This window comes from Schistocerca americana, chromosome 4 (genome assembly GCF_021461395.2).
Source record: "Schistocerca americana isolate TAMUIC-IGC-003095 chromosome 4, iqSchAmer2.1, whole genome shotgun sequence".
NCBI classification, from domain to species: Eukaryota; Metazoa; Arthropoda; class Insecta; order Orthoptera; family Acrididae; genus Schistocerca; species Schistocerca americana.
The window spans coordinates 756,606,713-756,627,596 of NC_060122.1; positions in this window are offsets into that span (position 1 = coordinate 756,606,713).

Below are 20,884 nucleotides of genomic sequence, written 5' to 3' on the forward strand. Positions count from 1 at the left end.
TCTTTATGTCTATAAGCTTCGCCTTTATTTGTTTGATGGTCGTCATCTGCGTGTTGGTTGGTGACGTAGTCACATACAACTGTCGCAGAACTGTCTGGTAAAAAGCAATCGCGCGTTTGACATCTTACACCTGTTGCCAACTGTAGTTTCTTAAGGCTAATCGCATTTTCCGTTTGACCACAACATTCCACCAGGCTATCTTGCTCGGATATCTGCAGCATTGCTTGAGACAATCTGCCCATGTCGTGGAGATGGCGGGCCGGTGTGGCGTGCTGTTCTAGGCGCTTCAGTCTGGAACCGCGTACCGCTACGGTCGCAGGTTCGAATCCTCCCTCGGGCATGGATGTGTATGACGTCCTTAGGTTGGTTAGGTTTAAGTAGTTCTAAGTTCTAAGGGACTGATGACCAAAGATGTTAAGTCCCATAGTGCTCAGAGCCATTTGAACCATTTTTTTCGTGGAGATGACATCTTGTAGCGCGGCATCGGCGAGAATAGAATTATTTAGGCTCCACCGAATCCTATGCCATTTAGTATGCTGTTTTGCCAGATTTATCAAAATGGCTCTGAGCACTATGGGACTCAACTGCTGTGGTCATAAGTCCCCTAGAACTTAGAACTACTTAAACCTAACTAACCTAAGGACAGCACACAACACCCAGCCATCACGAGGCAGAGAAAATCCCTGACCCCGCCGGGAATCGAACCCGGGAACCCGGGCGTGGGAAGCGAGAACGCTACCGCATGACCACGAGATGCGGGCCAGATTTATCGTGACACAGATGGCACAGTGGTCGGAGAAACTAGTCGGAATGACATCGGCGTCCAGAACATGTTCTCAGATATGTACAAACGGTCTAGACGGCTACATGCGTTGGCGGTCAGTTACATGTACTTTACCAGGGGAGGAAATTTTAGTTCCTACGCATCCTTCACCTGCAGGTGACGCACCAGATCATGTAGTTTCCTACAGTAATTAAAGTTTGGCGATTGATCTTTCTTGTGGAGCACAAAGTTAAAGTCACTACTAATTATCAATTGGGTTGGGTTGCGTCGTAACAAGTAGATGGCGTCTTGTTTAAAGAAGTTAGCTCTTCCTGATTTTAGGGTCGTTCCAGATGGAGCATGGATATTGACGAGGGTGACATCAAAAATTTGGCAAGCTATGCCTCTACCGGAGTCCAACATTTCGATATTGCTCACTAGGATTCCGTCTCGTGATAGAATGGCCGTACCTGTACCCACGTCCGCCGCGGTGTTAAGGATTGTTGCAAATCCTGATACATGAAAACTTAAGATAGACACTTCCTGTAACCGAACTATATCAGCTTCGGACTCATAGATAAACTGTCGTAGCATTGCTAATTTTAAATCTGTCCTAACTCTATTAAAGTTCAGGGTCAAAAACTTATAAGCTTGACTCATGGTCGTCAGAGACGGGTGGGTGTTGGGAAGCGTAGGAAGGTCAGTCCATCTCACCGTCGGACTTCGAACCTACATCCGCAGGTTTTGTACCAGGTTTTGCGCTGACTTTATTTTTTGACTTACTTCCAGCCAAGGAGTCATTTGGTTTAACTTTATTTTGCCGTCGCACAGTCGTCCGAAGAGTCAGAGAAGATGGCGGAGTCGGCTAGTCATGGCTGTAAGCAGTATGTGAAACTCCTTGCTTCGGTACGGGTGACGGCAAGTCCGAAGACGCGTCTTCAGTAGGCTCACAGTGTTTTTTGGTGGCGCACTGTCTGTTTCTATACAGCTTTCCGGTTCCTCGCGTTGTTTGAAAGCAGTGCCGAGGTGGCGAGTGTTTATGTTATGCTCTACACCGCGTGCACGATTTGCAGTTGACTGACTGCCGCCTCTTGTGTGTTGACCACCTGTGGCGAGTCGAGAAGAGGCACTCGTATTGACAGTTTCTGCGTCTGGAGTTTCACTGTGAATTTGGCGGGTCGTAACTCAGCCATCCGACGTATGCGTGTCCTGCGTTGAGGGCCGTGACGCCGCGTCATCGGTTTGATTTTTTACGACCTGGTCACCGGAGCCACTACCATTACTAGCACGGCGTCGTTTGTTACCGACAGATAATGCAACACCGTTGGCTAAGGGGTGACTGGCCATGGGTTTGGCCGGCCGGAGTGGCCATGCGGTTCTAGGCGCTACAGTCTGGAACCGAGCGGGCGCTACGGTCGCAGGTTCGAATCCTGCCTCGGGCATGGATGTGTGTGATGTCCTTAGGTTAGTTAGGATTAATTAGTTCTAAGCTCTAGGCGACTGATGACCTCAGAAGTTAAGTCGCATAGTGCTCAGAGCCAGCCAGCCATGGATTTCTGAGCTAAGGGTGCTGGGAAGGTGCCGTTACCGAGATCGTTGTTCTCTGGCACAGATGCACTTGGTTGGGAGTCAATCACAAAAGGCGTCTGATTTTGAGTTAGGACATCAGCCAATGTTAATCTCTGTCGTTGTTGCAGATTGTTTCGAGTACGACAACGCGCCGTAGGCAATTATCTCGTAAATGGCCACTCGTCTTACAGATAAAACAAGTGCCTAATGGTCCATCGTAAATGACAGGGGCCTTGTAACCACAAACCATTATATAGGACGGGATATTGACTTTAACGTCCGCAGCTCGTGGCCGTGCGGTAGCGTTCTCGCTTCCCACGTCCGGGTTCCCGGGTTCGATTCCCGGCGAGGTCAGGGATTTTCTCTGCCTCGTGATGACTGGGTGTTGTGTGCTGTCCTTAGGTTAGTTAGGTTTAAGTAGTTCTAAGTTCTAGGGGACTGATGACCATGGATGTTAAGTCCCATAGTGCTCAGAGCCATTTGAACCATTTTGACTTTAACGGCCATGTCAGCTGAGCGAACCCCACTGTAACGTAGGAGTTTGTGACGGATCGACCATTTTTCGTTTCTAATCTGTCGGATGTCACCGTATTTGGCGAGGACATATCTAAGAAAACAATTCTCAACCTCAGGTGGCAAATTGAACACTCGCACTTGTTTGTATTCAATGTCAGCGTTAGTTACTGAAACTGTACTCACCGACTGATCACGATGTCGGAACTCCGCTTTCCCACCAGTATTCACCAAAATTTTCTCCAGTTGTATCTGGTCTAAAAACTTCACAAAGAAATAGTATTCCGCCATGTCATAATATGCTGTGTGGGCCTGGTCGGACGTGATGCCAATAATATCTACTATCCAGTCATGGATTTCTAGAGAACTCGGTTGCACATTCCTGGAAGCTTTCTCAAATGCAAAACACAGGGTATTCTTACGGGGTACACTGGGAGCCATAACTGCACTATATGAGCGGCCGAGACCGTTGTGAGTGAATTAAGAAGCTCGTGTACGACGGTAGTGAAGAAGCACTGAAAATATGACAGGTCACAATCGAAGAATTTCTATAAACAGGGCTTGCGGCGCTGAGACTACGCGGAAGTACGGACACGTCCCGTCGCTGTCGCGTCCCAAGCGGAACTGACTTCATCTTAGCTACGCAAGCACGACTCAGGACCCGTCCTCACAGCTTCAATTCTACCAGTACCTCGTCTCCTACCTTCCACACTTCACAGAAGCTCTTTTGCGAACACTGCAGAACTATAGCACTCCTGGAGGTTTCGTAACAGCGCACACTCCGCTGCAGAGTGAAAATCTCATTCTGGAAACATCCCGCGGGCTGTGGCTAAGCCATGTCTCCGCAATATCCTTTCTTCCAGGAGTGCTAGTTCTGCAAGGTTCGCAGACGAGCTTCTGTGAGGTTTGGAAGGTAGGAGACGAGATACTGGCAGAATTGAAGCTCTGAGGCCGTGTCGTGAGTCGTGCTTGGATAGCTCAGATGGTAGACCACTTGCGCGCGAAAGGCAAAGGTCCCGAGTTCGAGTCTCAGTCCGGCACACAGTTTTAATCTGCCAGGAAGCTTCACAACAGCCCACACCCCGATGCAGAGTGAAAATCTCATTCTGGGCACTTTCATTAAATTCCGGCTGCTCAAACAAAGATTCACTAGTCAGGGACAAAAGTGGACCAAAAGAAGAATATACTGGTGTAAGAGGTCCATGATTAAGGAGTTTGTTGCTAGCGCACTCGAGCAGATGTAATTAAGATGGACTGCTCACGCGCTGCCTGCGATATGTAAGTTATAAAAGAATCTCAGACCAGAGAGCAGTGTTGACTGCAGTAGGAACTGTGTGTCAGTTGTAGTAGTAGTAGCAGCGAGCAGTCTGGTGTATGGAGTTGGCTGGGCCGGTCGTGTGGAGCGATGGCGAAGCCTTAGCGTTGTAGTATAAGGTAAAAGCAGCCTCGCGCATATGTAGTATTGTTATATCAAGTCCCATGTAAATGTTTCTAAAAAATCTCTTAATAATAATCTTTCTTATAAAAAGTAACTTTTGACAATCATTCATCTCAGTTTAAAGAATTTACTAATTTCTCCAATCCATGGTCATCCCAATTATTGTAAAGAAAAGTCAGTTGTTTCTTTTTATACATGACAAATCGATCGGCCAGCAATGAACTGGGCTGTGCCAGAAAAATTTCTTATAGGAGCAGATATATACGCGTTATCTGGCGACTTCATTGAGGTAAGAATTTTCAGTCTCTTTAGTATGATCTTTCAGGGCCATGACGCAGCACTGCTGACGTCCAAATTTACCAGTTTAGATTCACAGTCAGTTAATGATTGAAGAGTTATATGTGAGCCACAATTTTATGAGGAGGTTAGTCACATTTTTATTATTGGTAGGTTATGGAATTTATCTGTTGGTAGGTCACGCTGAATGTGAATGCTATAATTATATTTTTTACTATTGGGAGGTTATTATAAATAATAATTTTTCTTTTGGGAGGTTACACTGGGAATATTTGAGAACGACACTATAATTCCAACATTTTCCCCACAGCCAAATTGTTCCAGATAAAACCAAGCAAGTCTAGTGTATGCAGAGATGTATTTATTGCTTTAGGTGTCTAAAGAGTGTAAAGTCGATGGCTTCCTCGATATATGGAGTGTGATGGTTTGTTATTATTATTATTATTTTTATCATTATTACTATTTTTCTTCCCTATTCGGAAAAGCAGGGCAGATCATTGTAGAACTTCTTTTCAGTCCAATATCCCAACGGGCGGGGACTGCTGCTCAGAGAATTATAGTTAAGATTACTCAGCTTAACTTAAATACTTGATATACCAACATTTGCCTAGGCTGAAAAGTGTGACTGAAAATAAACTCTAACTTACGGCGTTATAGAATCATGGTGAGACTCGTACTCCCATCGACGCGTTCTCGAACGTACATCATGTGTTGCTCATGCGTTAATAGTCCATCACTTTCGTACTGTGTTGGGCCACGGAAGTCCACGTTATTGTAACGCTATTTCTATACCTCATTTTCCAAGGTGATACATACAGCTTTGGCCAAGGATCTCTAAGTCAGCTGACAGATTCTCTTATGGAACCCAGAAAATAAGCCGCTCTGAATCTTTAGTAGGTTAGACGTGTTTTATACACTACAACAAAAGCTACTGTTAAATAAAACATTTACAACGAAAAACATTTCGCCAAGAGATGCCGAAATTGTATGCATTTTAAGAAAATTTTATTTTTACCGTCTCATTTGACGTAAATGATTGACAATTAATTTCGATCATAAATTCATCTTCGGATCTGGGAGTCCACCATTCATGATCAGTCATATTATTTTGATAAAAATATTTGCCCTAGGGTTACACACAAATAAATTCTAATACACGAGGAGCAAATGGTAATCGTATCTGTTAGTAACAACACAGTATATTGACCATGCAACTGAGACTGTAAAAATAAATATTTACTAAAATTTAATTTCCTTCAACTGTTTACGACTTTTCATTACAATAATGCTGACTTTATAGCTCAAAAAGCTTTAAAACACATATCTATGATTTCAATTTATGTCAAACCCATTTTACACCAGTATAAAGCGCCAAGTCTGCCAGTTGAATCTGAAACGTCGAAAATAGTTGTACTAAAACAAAGTTTTATTAAGTACTGGCGTTTGGTGATATCCTTTAATAAAGGTCTGGAGCGCAGTTTTAGGAAGATCACATTCTTCGTCCTTTCAAAACATGCGATCGAACACTACGAAGATTATTTCGAGGAAGCAATCAGTTTTTTACATCCATCAGAAAAGACGCAAAGTACACCACAATTTTAGAGAAAAACACCTTTCAGCCATTTAAAAAGTTCAAGTGATCGAAACATTTATGTTCTAAGAAACTTTGGCTGAATAACAGTTTTTGATAAACTGCGATCAAGTCGTATCACAATGACTGTATCGGTTTATTTGAACACTGATTATCCAGTATTGTGATTGTGTCGAAGAATTACTAATAACTATATCAGAATTACTAACAGCAAGAAGATTAATCCGGTGCATGCAGCGGTAGCTAACATGGTTAGTTCAGACAATAAGCAGACACTATACTAAGGACCGTCGCTTCCAATCTTGATTGGCTTAGGGCAGAATGTCAATAGCCGATAAAACTGTAACAAGTTGCTTTGTAGGTGTATGCTTCAGATAACAATGCAGTTACCTTATTACTTACCGTACATTTCTACAGCGGCACTTACTCAACAAGAGTCCTCACAGTGCAGCTGAGAGTAATTGGGAAAATCAATATACTTGGTCTACGAAAGTCGTATTTCCTTTATGTGCTGTTCCGCAGCTACAAACTGTAAAAATCGCCTTGTAACAGTAGTCCACCAGAGCTGCTGTGCCCTAACCGATAACTCTTCATATCACCCACCGGTACACCGTGTGTTCACGCTATGACAGATCGTCTAATTAGAATTCCCCTTATAAAGTAGGAAAACAGAATTACTTATAATTAGCACTATAGCCGCAAATAGCGGCTACAATCCTAATATAGTCGATAAAATGTACAGAAAGAAAATTACGACCAAATGTACAAATGAAAAGGAGGAGATAACATTAGCTAAAATGGAATGGAAAAATAAAGAAAAATTCGTTAAACTACTATATATTCGAAATATTTCTCAAAAATTAAGAAACCTATACCGTACTACTAATGTTACAATTAGCTTGTGCACAGAGAAATTACTAGGAATGAAGATAACGCACAGAACAAATATAGCTCAGTAATACGACCTATCAGTAACATACCAAATTAAATACAGTGATTGTGACGTGTTCTGCTACGGATAATGAAGACGAAAATTTGCAATAACATACAAAGAACAGATAAAGAAAAGCGAAAACAACTTCCCCACATTTAGCACGCATCTTCGACAAAATCAACACTCTACGGCAGATATAACCAATCGTCTTTCCACTCTTCATAGAGCAGAAAAAGGAAGCTACGTGAGCATCTTGGAGGAAATTGAAATCCACACACATCTGCCAAAAAATACAAATTACATCACAAATGAACACACATAACTAAACAATTAAAAAAATGTATTGAGAACTTCGACAAAAATTTTATCGGTAACGGACAATTCAGAGCAAAGGCAGTTCTAAATACGACGTACAATATAAATGGAAAATCATCAAAGATAAAAATTTAAAACCAAATTATATCTCTGGCCATGATTTATCTTTATGTCTCTGACAATGTAACAACCACGCACAAATATAATAAAACAAATGTGCATCATATATGAACAACGATACAACTTCATATTACAGACACACGTGCAGAGTGTTGTTTTAATTAGAGACAATTAAGTAGCTATAAAAATACGCATCGTACAAAAAAGTTTGTACGTGAGAAGTTAATATCACTGAAGCGAACGTTGGTCTGTGCTACAACAGACCACCTCCCAACCAACCCTACTGTGTGGGCAGAGTCGACTTCATCTTTTGAAATAGGAATAACCCACTTTATTTTTTATTCGGGTTCTACGCTAAAAAATATATATGGTTTGCTGAAACCATTGTTTTTCATTTGTAGTAGATGGCTCTGCATTTCAAGTGTGCCTGTTTCTGCAAATAGGAACCGACGCATTTGATTCTAGATTTCATTTACGATGTAAATATAAACTTTATCTGTGATATTTATTGTGAATTACAATTACGTTGAGAGGCAAGGGGACCTACCGAAATCGATCACCTCAATCGTGAGATCTAAAGGGACTCACGGAAATCAACATCTACATCTACATCTACATGGTTACTCTGCAATTCACACTTAAGTGCCTGGAAGAGGGTCCATCGAACCATTTTCATACTACTACTCTACCATTCCACTCTCGAATGGCGTGTGGGAAAAAGGAACACCTTAATCTTTCCGTTCGAGCTCTTATTTCTCTTATTATGATGATCATTGCTCCCTACGTAGGTGTGTGTCAACAAAATGTTTGCGCATTCGAAAGAGAAAGCTGGTGATTGAAATTTCGTAAATAGATCTCACCGCAAAGAACACCGTCTTTGTTTCAGTGACTGCCACCCCAACTCGCGTATCATATCAGTGTCACTCTCGCCCCTATTGCCCGATAACACGAAGCGAGCTGCCCTTCTTTACACTTTTTCGATGTCCTCCGTCAATCTTATCTGGTAAGGATCCCGTACCGCGCAGCAATATTCCAGCAGAGGACGGACAAGTGTAATGTAAGCTGTCTCTTTAGTGGGTTTGTCGCATCTTCTAAGTGTTTTTCCAACAAAGCGCAGTCTTTGTTTCGCCTTCCCCACAATATTATCTATGTGGTCTTTCCAGTTTAAGTTGCTCTTAATTGTAATTCCTAGGTATTTAGCCGAACTGACAGCTCTTAGATTTTTGCGATTTATCGCATACCCAAAATTTATCGGATTCCTTTTAGTACCCATGTGGATGACCTCGCATTTTTCTTTGTTTAGTGCCAATTGCAACTTTTCGCACCACACAGAAATTCTCTCTAGATCATTTTGTAATTGTAATTGATCGTCTGATGATTTTACTAAACGGTAAATTACAGCGTCATCTGCAAACACGCTAAGGGGGCTGCTCAGATTATCACCTAGATCATTTATGTAAATCAGGAACAGCAGAGGGCCTATGACACAACCTTGTGGAACGCCAGATATCTCTTCTGTTCTACTCGATGATTTACCTTCTGTCACTACAAACTGTGACCTCTCTGAGAGGAAATCACGAATCCTGTCACACAACTGAGACGATACTTTATGTGCACGCAACTTGATTAATAGTCTCTTGTGGGGAACGGTATCAAAAGCCTTCTAGAAATCCAGGAATATGGAATCGATTTGAGATCCCTTGTGAACAGCATTCATCACTTCATGGGAATAAAGAGCTAGCTGAGTTGCACAAGAACGATATTTACTGAATCCGTGTTGGTTATGTATCTATAAGTCATTTTCTTCAAGGTGTCGTGGGGCAATAAGGCAAACCAAAATCTAGCATCCCAGTGGTGAAAGACAAGATGACTCAACGAAATCAAGCACCCCAATAGCGAAAGACAAGCGAGTTCAGTAAAATCAAGCACTCCAATGATGAAAGGCAAGGAGAGCAACAGAAATCAACTATCCCAATGGTGAGAGGCGAGGGGACACACAATAACAAGTATCTCAGTGGTGAGAATCATCACGACTCACCGATATCAAACATCACGAGCGGAACAGAAAATTATAAGATGTACCTGTCTGTTCCTGGATCACGTTAAACGTAGTTGCTAATCAGACCAAGCAGTGCCAGCTCGTATCGATTGCGGTCCTTAGATCGTTAACTCCGGTTTGTTTTCCCTCTGGCCACCGGGCGGCACTCTTGCGCCGCTTGTTCCGGTTCGAACTGTTTGTGAGGCTGCCAAGTGGTTGAACGGACAGCCACTGGGAGATGAGGAGCATAGAAGTAAGTGTCGTCAGGCGCTGTCGGTTGGTGTCTCTGCAGATGCGTTCTGAGGGAACCGTTGCAACAGAAACGATTTTATGATTACCTGATTGCGGTCCTCTGAAAGGGCACTTGTTTTCTGTTGTTGGAACGTGTTGTGACAGTTAGTTTGGCGGCGTTACGGGCTCTGTTGTTATTGCCCTGACCTGCGTGATTCTTCCGTGAGTTGTGAATTTCTGCCTTCCGGAAAGTTCGAATCAGCCGTAGTGTTGTCTGTATCGCTTAAAAAAACTCTTTGAACCTGCCCAGTTCTGTGTTCGCTGAGCTCCCTGTGTTGCTTTCCTAGAAAGTACTTGATTCTAATTCCCGGGTGTCACAATTGTGGAGATGGTCTTTATTATTTGGTTTTAGTAATGTTTCTTCTTGCCGAATGATGCCTAATACTATTACCCTCAACCCTCATCGTCTGCGCAACGGTGGGTGTGTGACAGCTGTCGCGGGTGCTACTGGTGCTGTCATGAACATTTATGGTTAATGTGCTCTTTTAATTGTTTTAGATTCTGATCTGGCGAGCTCTATTAATGTACCGGGTGCAGTGAAAGAGAGGTGCGAAATTTTCTGTGTTGCCACCACTGCCGACCACGCGCTTCAGTCTGGAACCGCGCGACCGCTACGGTCGCAGGTTCGAATCCTGCCTCGTGCATGGATGTGTGTGATGTCCTTAGGTTAGTTAGGTTTAAGTATTTCTAAGTTTTAGGGAACTGATGACCTCCGATGTTAAGTCCCATAGTGCTCAGAGCCATTTGAACAATTTGAATTTGTTGGCATCACTGGATGTCGTAAGGCGAGATTGAAGTCTGATTGGGTCTGCGAGCCCTCTTATACTGATATCTCACTGCTATATTGTTAACAGAACCAAGATTTTCGAGTGTTCTTTGTGTGTGTGTGTGTGTGTGTGTGTGTGTGTGGTGAGATGCTATGGGACCAAACTGCTGTGCTCATCGCTCACTAAGCTTACACACTACTTAACCTAACTTAAACTAACTTACACTAAGGACAACACACACACATATGCCCGAAGGGCGATTCGAACCTCCGACGAGGACAGCCGATTGAACCGTGACAGGGCGCCTAAGACCACGCGGTTACTCCGCGCGGCGAAGTGTCGTTTAAATACCACTATGTTTAGCTTAGTTATGTTACTATACCTATTCCTGGTTCTCACTAGTGTTTAAATTGTACTATGTTGTAACCTATCTAAATCCACATCCATACTCCGCAAGCCACCTGACGGTGCGCGGCGGAGTGTACCTTGAGTACCTCTATCGGTTCTCCCTTTTATTCCAGTCTTGTATTGTTCGTGGAAAGAAAGATTATCGGCATGCCTCTGTGTGGGCTCTAATCTTTCTGACTTTATCCTCGTGGTCTCTTCGCGATATATACGTAGGAGGGAGCAATATTCTGCTAGACTCCTCGGTGAAGGTATGTTCTCGAAACTTCAACAAAAGCCCGTACCGAACTACTGAGCGTCTCTCGTGCAGAGTCTTCCACTGGAGTTTATCTATCACCTCCGTAACGCTTTCGCGATTACTAAATGATCCTGTAATGAAGTGCGCTGCTCTCCGTTGGATCTTCTCTATCTCTTCTAACAACCCTATCTGGTACGGATTGCTTGTTCGGGCAGCTATTTGCTGAAACCGTGTTATCGGCTAATTAACTTTCTTCTGGTCGCGTGATGTTTATTTGACGAGCACCCTGCTGTTACTTGATAGGTCATCTACTGTTTCTGCAGTCTATGCGTGTAACTGGACCGGAATGAAAAGGCTGAGCGTACCGGCGGCGTGGTATTACTGGACAACACTTGGAAGTTTCCAATTCCGCTGTAAGTGTATTGTCATATAGCTGGCATATTTGTGGAGTATCTTTGCGGGCAGCCGCGTCTGCAGAGTTGAGCCCGGGACACGGAACTGTAATGATGTGTAGTGTGTAGCTCTGCATGTGAGAGGCATTGTTAGTATGGAAGTTGAAGTGTTGCTACAAGTGTTACTGAAGTGATGAAATAAGTAAAATGATTCAGAGGAAAGTGCGTCAAGAAGTAATTTAAAAATAATCAGTGTTGCTGATAACGTACTTGTGTATCCTCTCGTTGCGTGTCATACCGTACAGTATCAACATCCGCGCCCTGTTCAGTCTCTCAGAATGAACTAATGTGAATCAGCAGAAATTAGTTACCACAAAAGAGCACAAACAAGAGCGAGTGTCTTGTAGCGAACGTGAGGACGTGTGTTCGATCATCGCGTTTCCGCATTATCAACAATCAGCCGCGCCGCGACGGTTACGCGCACGCTCGTCCGAATGATATTGTGGTCTGTTAATCATCCATTAATAGGGATAACACTTATGAATTAGAATGTAAACAGAGCAACCTGCGACTTTCTTTTATCGTCTCAAAATATAGTTGTTCATAGCAGACGTCGAACAGTGTTGTCTTAACGCTGAGTGGCTCCCCTAAACCCGCTTGCATAATTCGATAGATAATTTCAGGCAAGCCAGCAGCGGTGTGGAGCAGAACAGCACGACCGCCGCGGGATTACCAGGTACGTGGAGTGGACAGGGCGCACGGTCACGAAAAGCAGAAGCACATTCAGTTTATAGGGACCCCACCCATTTGTACTCCGGGCGTATTACACCTCTACCTTGGGTGAAGCAGCTCTAAGGCGCGATGACTGCTCCCTACGTCAAGTCTTTCATATCTGGTTCAAATGGTTCAAATGGCTCTGAGCACTATGGGACTCAACTGCTGAGGTCATTAGGCCCCTAGAACTTAGAACTAGTTAAACCTAACTAACCTAAGGACATTACACACATCCATGCCCGAGGCAGGATTCGAACCTGCGACCGTAGCGGTCTCGCGGTTCCAGACTGCAGCGCCAGAACCGCGCGGCCACTTCGGCCGGCTCATATCTGGTTCAAGTGGGCCTAAATCTTTTCAGAGTTCGCATATTTCGTCTTTTGGCCTGGGTTCCCCTTCTGTATCAAGTTGTCCATAGTCAGCAGTGCCATGGTTCAAATGGCTCTGAGCACTATGCCACTTACAATCTGAGGTCATCAGTCCCCTAGACTACTTAAACCTAACTAACCTAAGTACATCACACACATCCACGCCCGAGGCAAGATTCGAGCCTGCGACCGTAGCTGCAGCGCGGTTCCGGACTGAAGCGCCTAGAACCGCTCGGCCACACCAGCCGGCTCAGCAGGGCCATCTGCTGGCCCTTGTATCCCCTTAACTTGTCATTTTTCTCAAATTACCGTGTTAATTATCAATTGTTATTTAAAACCATTCTGTCAACTTCGACATTTAAAATTGTTTAAGTGTTTCCCTGCTAAAAATTTGTGCTAGTCGTTGTTACATTTCACTATGAAAGATTTTGGTCTGTGATCTAAAACCATCCGTTAGCTTGGACATTTAAAAGTATTTAAACATTTTACCTGTTAATAAATTTGTGCTAATTGTAGTTACATTTGACCTTTAAAATTGTTTGCCTTAAGTCTGTCAGATCTCTTAGACGACAATATTAGCCCTTAGGTCCGTAATTCAAAACTGTTGTTAGCCTGGTATCATTGTGCTGTTATTATTTTACTTTCTTTTGTTTAATAAATGCGGATCACTGGGCAAATAATTTGTGATGCCATAATTTGGGGCCTAGCTCTTCCATGAAACGCTACTTCCCTGGCTCACTGGAGCTCATAGACAATGAAACGGATAACCAAATGGTCCTGTACTACCAAATTTGCAACACTGAAGAAAATTTCGTATATAAATATCAAGTGTTAGAACACACAGGTTTTATATTTACGTCGTAAATGAAACGTAGAATCAAATACTACTGCTCTTAAATGCAAAAATGGGCACACTTGCTGGTTGTCGATTAGAGCGCCACGGAAAACAATAGCGTATATACTTTTCGATGTGGAATTCGTATATGCAATAAAAATGGGGGATTCCCATTTGAAAATAAAAAGTTCTCCCCACACACACAGGCGAGTTTGTTAGGAGAGGGCCAATTGTATCGCAGACAGATGTCTCCTTTACTAATATCAACTATTCTCGTAGAACATTTTTTTCGTATGATGTTTGGTTGTCGAGATATTTAGTTGTCTCAAAGTAGTAACAAACGCGCTATATATACGGGGCGTCCGAGAAACATTGCGACGAACTTCGAGGGGTTGTAGATTTCGTCTTGCCGGCCGGAGTGGCCGTGCGGTTCTAGGCGCTACAGTCTGGAACTAAGAGTCCGCTACGGTTGCAGGTTCGAATCCTGCCTCGGGCATGGATGTGTGTGATGTCCTTAGTTAGGTTCAAAATGGCTCTGAGCACTATGGGACTCAACTGCTGAGGTCATTAGTCCCCTAGAACGTAGAACTAGTTAAACCTAACTAACCTAAGGACATCACAAACATCCATGCCCGAGGCAGGATTCGAACCTGCGACCGTAGCGGTCTCGCGGTTCCAGACTGCAGCGCCTTTAACCGCACGGCCACTTCGGCCGGCCCTTAGTTAGGTTTAATTAGTTCTAAGTTCTAGGCGACAGAAGTTAAGTCGCAAAGTGCTCAGAGCCATTTGAACCATTTGAAGATTTTGTCTTCAGGAATAAATAGACAAAAGAAACCAGTGTTTGGAAACGTCATCAAATGACGCTACAGAGCGTCGAAGTAGTATACACAGGCGCCGGCCACTAGGCCACCCCTTCAGCAGGAAACCTAACTTTGTACACTGACAGACCGTAGGTGGAAATGTCTCGCAATGTTGTTTGTCATTCAGTGGTCGTGAGTGATTTTCACGATGACTAGACAGGCCTTGTTTCCAATGAATACAGTGACCTGTTGCCTTGGTGGAAGACGGTGTCAGACGCGGGTTTCTATCGGCAGTCCCACATTACCTCTTTCAGCTTTCTCTTCAGACACTGTATCCTGTTCTCATCACTCACTGCTTTGTACCAACATGCCTCAGGGCGGTAGGGTGCTTTATTGTTTGCTCAGTATTTATACAGGGTGTGATTCAGAACTAGAGATTTATTGGACATTTAAATACAGCGGACTAAAATTCTTCAAAATATGATCCTCCAGCATCAACATAGGGCTGCCAGCGCGTCTTCCACTGTTCAAAGCCCTTCTGGAAGGCCTCGGGCGTCGTGCTGTCAAGGGCTCTCGTCGAAGCCTGCTGGATGGCATCGATGAATCGCTTCCCTTTTAGGCCTGTCTTGAGTCGAGGGAAGAGGAAAAAGTCACTTGGAGCCAAGTCGGTGCTGTAGGGTGGCTGCGGCAGTGTTGTCACATTGAACTTGACCAAACCTTCGGCAGCGGAAAGCGACGTGTGAGCGGTCGCTTTGTTGTGGTGGAGAATCCAATCGCCCTTGTTCGGCGGGCGGACGTGGCGAACTCCATTCATCAAGTGGCGGAGCACTCCAGCGTAAAAGTCACCTGTGACAGTCTGTCCATGAGCAACAAACTCCCTGCCAATCACTCCCTTACTATGAAAAAAGAAATCAGCATGAACTTCACAAACGACTTGCTCATGCGAGCTTTCTTGGGCCACATGAAAACCATTGCATGATACATAGATTCTTCCTTAAAGCCCTCTTGAATCATACCGAGAGTCTCTGTGGTGGTTTTATTCAGTCGCACGCAAAACTTAATCCCATAACGCTGCTCCATTTTCGCCTCTCCCACTTTTCGACCGAGGTCAATGACACGCACTCAAGCCACAAGTGATGCGCACTCTCCAGGGTTCTGGAGGCAACTGCCGCAGCGTCAGCAGTTCGTTCCCTGAGACGCCCCGCCCCCCCCCCCCCCCCCCTCACAACTTCCCCCACCCGGCGAAACTGGTCCGCGCGCGCTCCCCTACTCAGAAATAAATCGGTCTTGAAACTTCTGAATCTCACCTTGTAGGTCTTACTTTATTTGTGATAGATTTGTGTGTCACAGTACCCCTTGTTCAGGCCCCTCTTTGCTATCGGGTGAACGTTTGGATACCGAATAATCACTACTTACTAATATGTGGTACAAAAAATCGGTGTCCGCTACGACTGTGGTGATGAAGTTGGAGGAATTTCACCTTATACAGGCGCAGTATAGAGTACAATTCTGCAGACACACCATCTACGAATGGAGTGGGATGGTAAGCGATATAGGTACGGTGCCCTACTAGTACTAAAAACCACAGAGCGCACAGTGGCTCACGAAATACAGATACATTTACATTTCGCCCCGCCACTAATCGTTCTGCTTCATAACACGTTGCATCCGAATGCACTCAGGGGCCTTACCTGTTGACCAAGAAGAGATGGTATCTGGGACGCAGCTGCAAGGTAGCGCGGCCAGGGATACGGGAAGGGGACATGCTGGTGGCATGTCGGGCGCCTGCCCTGCGGCGCGATGCGAGCACATGCTAATGACGCGTCAGGCGGCGCGCATACGTTCGCTGTTTACATAGTTATGTCTGGACACCCGCCGCGGGGCCCGGCAGGGGATTAATTACGCCAGATTGCTGCAGTTGCGTATGTAAATCACTTTACACATATTAGTGTCTCTGGTGTTTACAAGATGTCACGGCTGCCGCGCGTGACGGCACGCAGTGGCTGCGCGCGCCTCTGGTCAGTGCTGCAGCACGCGTTTGGGAGCGTGCGTGCATGCGAACGAGAGGCCTGTGCGTCGACTCCCCGTCTCATCAGCTACAAGCGTGTGACACCACAGCAAGGAAACTTTGTTCAGAGACACTGAAAATGTTACACTGTGAACACTTTGGCCTAACACTACTAATGTTACAGTATTTTCGTGACTGTGGGATATGCTGATTACACTTTCATCCTTATACGAGTTTACTATCTTTTTTTTTTTTTCCTTTATTGTCATTTCATGCCTCAGCTGAGGCGGGCCGGCAGCGGCCTACATACGCCGTTCTTCGGCCAAGAGAAACAGAGAAAACATAAAAAGCATGGTAAATACACGATGAACATTCACAATAAATTAGAAGTCGTTCGACTGAAGGCACTGTACATAAAGGGTGTCACAAGCTGAACAGACGAAGACAACCAGGTGGAGACACGAACGTACGAGAACACTGATGAAAACACTGTAGCTCACAACGGAGAAAAACTGATACACGGATTCACTGCTGACGATCATCGGCGAAGCACTCACAAACACAGTGACGAAGAGGGGGGGGGGACTGCCTCCAGGTGGAAGGGAGAGATAGGTGGGCGGGCAGGAGGGGGCTGGAGTGAGTGGGAGAAAGAAGGGAGAGTGGGGGAGGAGAGAGGGGAGGGGTTGGAAGCCTGGGGAGGGGAGAGGAAGCGAGAGACGTGGAAGAGATGAGGGGGGAAAAGGAAGGTCAGGAGGAAGAGAGGGAGCCCTGGGGGAGAAGGGGGGAATGGGAGGGGAGAGTCAGACCTGGTAGGAGGGGTAGATGGACGGAACAAGGACATCATCAGGGAGGGGTTGGCAGAAGCCACCTTGAGCAAGGGTATGGAGGGTGTGAAGATGGAGAGCAGGTGGGATGCAAGAATATAGGTGCAGCAGCGGGCTGGGATGGGCGAGTATGGGAGAGACAAGCAGGTGTGGGGGAACGAGCTTGCAGGAGGTGTAAAGGATCCACATCCATTCAAGGAAAAGGAGAAGGTACAGGAAGGGAATCAAGTAGTATAGGATCTGCATGGGGGATGCGAGACAGATGCAATAGGCGAGGTGAAACGCGTGGCATTCAAGAATCTGAAGGGACTTGTAGTAGGTGGGGGATGGGGTGGAAATCAAGGTGATATGGGCATAGCAGAGGATGGGGCAGATGAGGGATTTATAAGTGTGGAGGACAGTGGAGGGGTCTGCACCCCATGTGCGGCCAGAGAGGAGTTTGAGGAGGCGGAGTCAGGAGCATGCCTTGGCTTGGATTGTCCGGAAATGGGAGGTCTGGGAAAGATGATGGTCAAGAGTGACACCAAGATAGCTGAGGGTGGAGTGAGGTGAACAGGACGGCCATAGATGGTGACATAAAAATCAAGGAGGCGGAAGGAAGGGTCGGTTTTGCCTACAATGATTGCCTGGGTTTTGGAAGGCTTGACCATGGGCAGCAAGTGGTTACACTAACTTGTGAACCGGTCAACATAGGATTGGAGAAGGTGCTGGGAGCATTGCAGGGTGGGACGAGGACAAGGAAGGCAGTGTCATTGGCCTACTGGAGAAGGTGGATGGGGATGAAGCATGTCCACTGTATATAGAAGGTAGAGAAGAGGGGAGAGGACGGAACCTTGGGGCACACCGGCGGAGGGGTGAAGGTGTAGGAATTCGTGTTATGGATGGTGGCATAGGAAGGACAGTGAGAAAGGAAGGAAGCGATCAGACGGAATGGCGAAGATTTGCAGCTTGAACAGGAGTTTATTATCAGTATATGGTTATTATAAATACCTACAGAGTCTTATAACACCACCACATCATAACTACAAGACGTACAGGAAGTAGACAAATAACAGTGGGCAGAGCATATTTCTGAGTTCTTGCGCGCAATTTTTCAATCAAGCGTATGTCGAGTACAATCATGATCGATAGCTGGATCTTCGGTGGTTATCAGCAGATGGCAGGCGGAAGATAGACAATACAGAACTGCACATGCGCGGGTACTGCTCTCTGGCGACAGTGCTCTTAGAGCGGGAACAAGTAGTAGTGCTTTGGTTTGCAACCGGTGAGCATGGTGTGCTTGACAAGAACGTTCAGTTGTGTTTCCGAGACTGGCTTAGAGTAGGAGAGGGCAAAGTGGCGTGAAGTGCAGTTGATAGCCGGCATTAAGCTACAGGGCTCCTGTGAAGAGGTGTAATTCTTCGAGAGGGTTTGCTACCCAGGGGCACAGTGGTCGGATTTAACTCTACAGTGGTGTGCTTTGGGAGGAGCCGTTGAGAGTATAGCACGGCAGTTGGGTAGTTAGATTCTCTCTCGCTGTACTTCCTATTACTATATTCGATCGCCTTACTTCGAGCAGATTGCGCCCGCCTTAAAACGTTTTTTCTTTTTTGTTTTTTTTTTCCAAGTAGTTATTCTGTTTGTTCTAGGAAGTGTGCCTGTCTGTATCGTTCTGGTTTCCAATCTGTTCTTTTATGGTTTACTAAGAGCTCACTAAGACTACAGCCTAGCTGTATTTAGAAAAGACTGCAATATCAAACAACGCATGTTCCGCTGTCTTACAAGAAAGAAAACGTTGTCATTTATTAAAAGATGGAGTTTCAATCTGACCCGAATGATGGGTGAGCACTGTTACGATTCAGTTACAGTCAGTTCCACAAGAAACTGAACACCATAATTTTAAATGTAACGTCCGCACCGAAATCTCTGGTAATGGTCTCTAATCTGCACTCAAGTCAGTTCTTCTGCTTCAATCATAATCGCAGATAAAGAAGACACTTAAATGTCTCAGGGAAAAAAATAATTATAAGATCACTTCTGGTACACGACTTTTCAATTACGCCCAACGCTGACGTGCTATTCCAGTGCCGGAGAACCCCGGCAGTAGTGGCAATGTAAGGGAAAAATAAGCTCAAGAAGTGAATTGAAGTTTATGGTGGGGAGGACACTCATATTGTGTAGTTCAGTGGAACACTGATAGTCATTGTGCTGTGGTGGTGTATTGGATAGCATTTTTGCCTCGCAAGCAAGAAGACCTTGGTTCGAGTCCCGCCCACAACAAAAATTTTAATTCAGTTCTTCTCCTTCAATCATTATCGCTTATAGGTAATTGTTTTATTTTGTCGGTTTTAGTTTAAAATGAGTGCATAAACATCTGAGGCGCCACGAAGCAGTGTTGCTTGTAAATCATCCAGAGAGGCCAAAACCTTCGTAGGGAGATGCTGCTAAAAATTCTTAGAAAGTCAAAGACATTCGTTGAGAAGTGGGTCAAACGATATTTTAGAGGTTAGAAACATGGATTATATACCGTAGAGAGTATAAAGGCACATTTGCATGCCGTGCGTGAGTTTCCTCGGAAACGCGAAACCTTAATTAAATAATTAATCTGTGACAAATAAATAAAGCCTATGGCACAGAACTGCAGCGCTGTGTCGCTGATAAAACAAAACACAATTACGATACTCTTATGTTTGATTAAGAAGGGGAGGTCTTGTACAACAACTGGTGCGGGAAGCACGTATATTTTATTGACTGGCACACCGCCATATTTGATGTTATATAAGAACACTGCGAGTTGCAATCTTACTAGGCACTCGATTCTGTAAAGAATTTATATTTATGAAAGTAAGTAGACTTATTTAACTGTAGGCTTATTCGTTGAATATATCTGATTTAACTAACTGTGTAAACTTTTTATGTTTAGTAGACAGTCACCTCTGTACAGGAGGAACAAGACTTCTGGTCAGGTGACTACAGGGTTATAAACACAAAATCAAATAGGGGGAATGCAGGAGTAGGTTTAATAATGAATAGGAAATAGGAATGCGGGTAAGCTACTACAAACAGCATAGTGAACGCATTATTGTGGCCAAGATAGATACGAAGCCCACACCTACTACAGTAGTACAAGTTTATATGCCAACTAGAAATTGAAGAAATGTATGATGAAATAAAAGAAATTATTCAGATTGTGAAGGGAGACGAAAATTTAATAGTCATGGGTGACTGGAATTCGAGTGTAGGAAAAGGAAGAGAAGGAAACATAGTAGGTGAATATGGATTGGGGGACAGAAATGAAAGAGGAAGCCGCCTGGTAGAATTTTGCACAGAGCACAACATAATCATAACTAACACTTGGTTTAAGAATCATGAAAGAAGGTTGTATACATGGAAGAACCCTGGAGATACTAAAAGGTATCAGATAGATTATATAATGGTAAGACAGAGATTTAGGAACCAGGTTTTAAATTGTAAGACATTTCCAGGGGCAGATGTGAACTCTGACCACAATCTATTGCTTATGACCTGTAGATTGAAACTGAAGAAACTGCAAAAAGGTGGGAATTTAAGGAGATGGGACCTGGATAAACTAAAAGAACCAGAGGTTGTACAGAGATTCAGGGAGAGC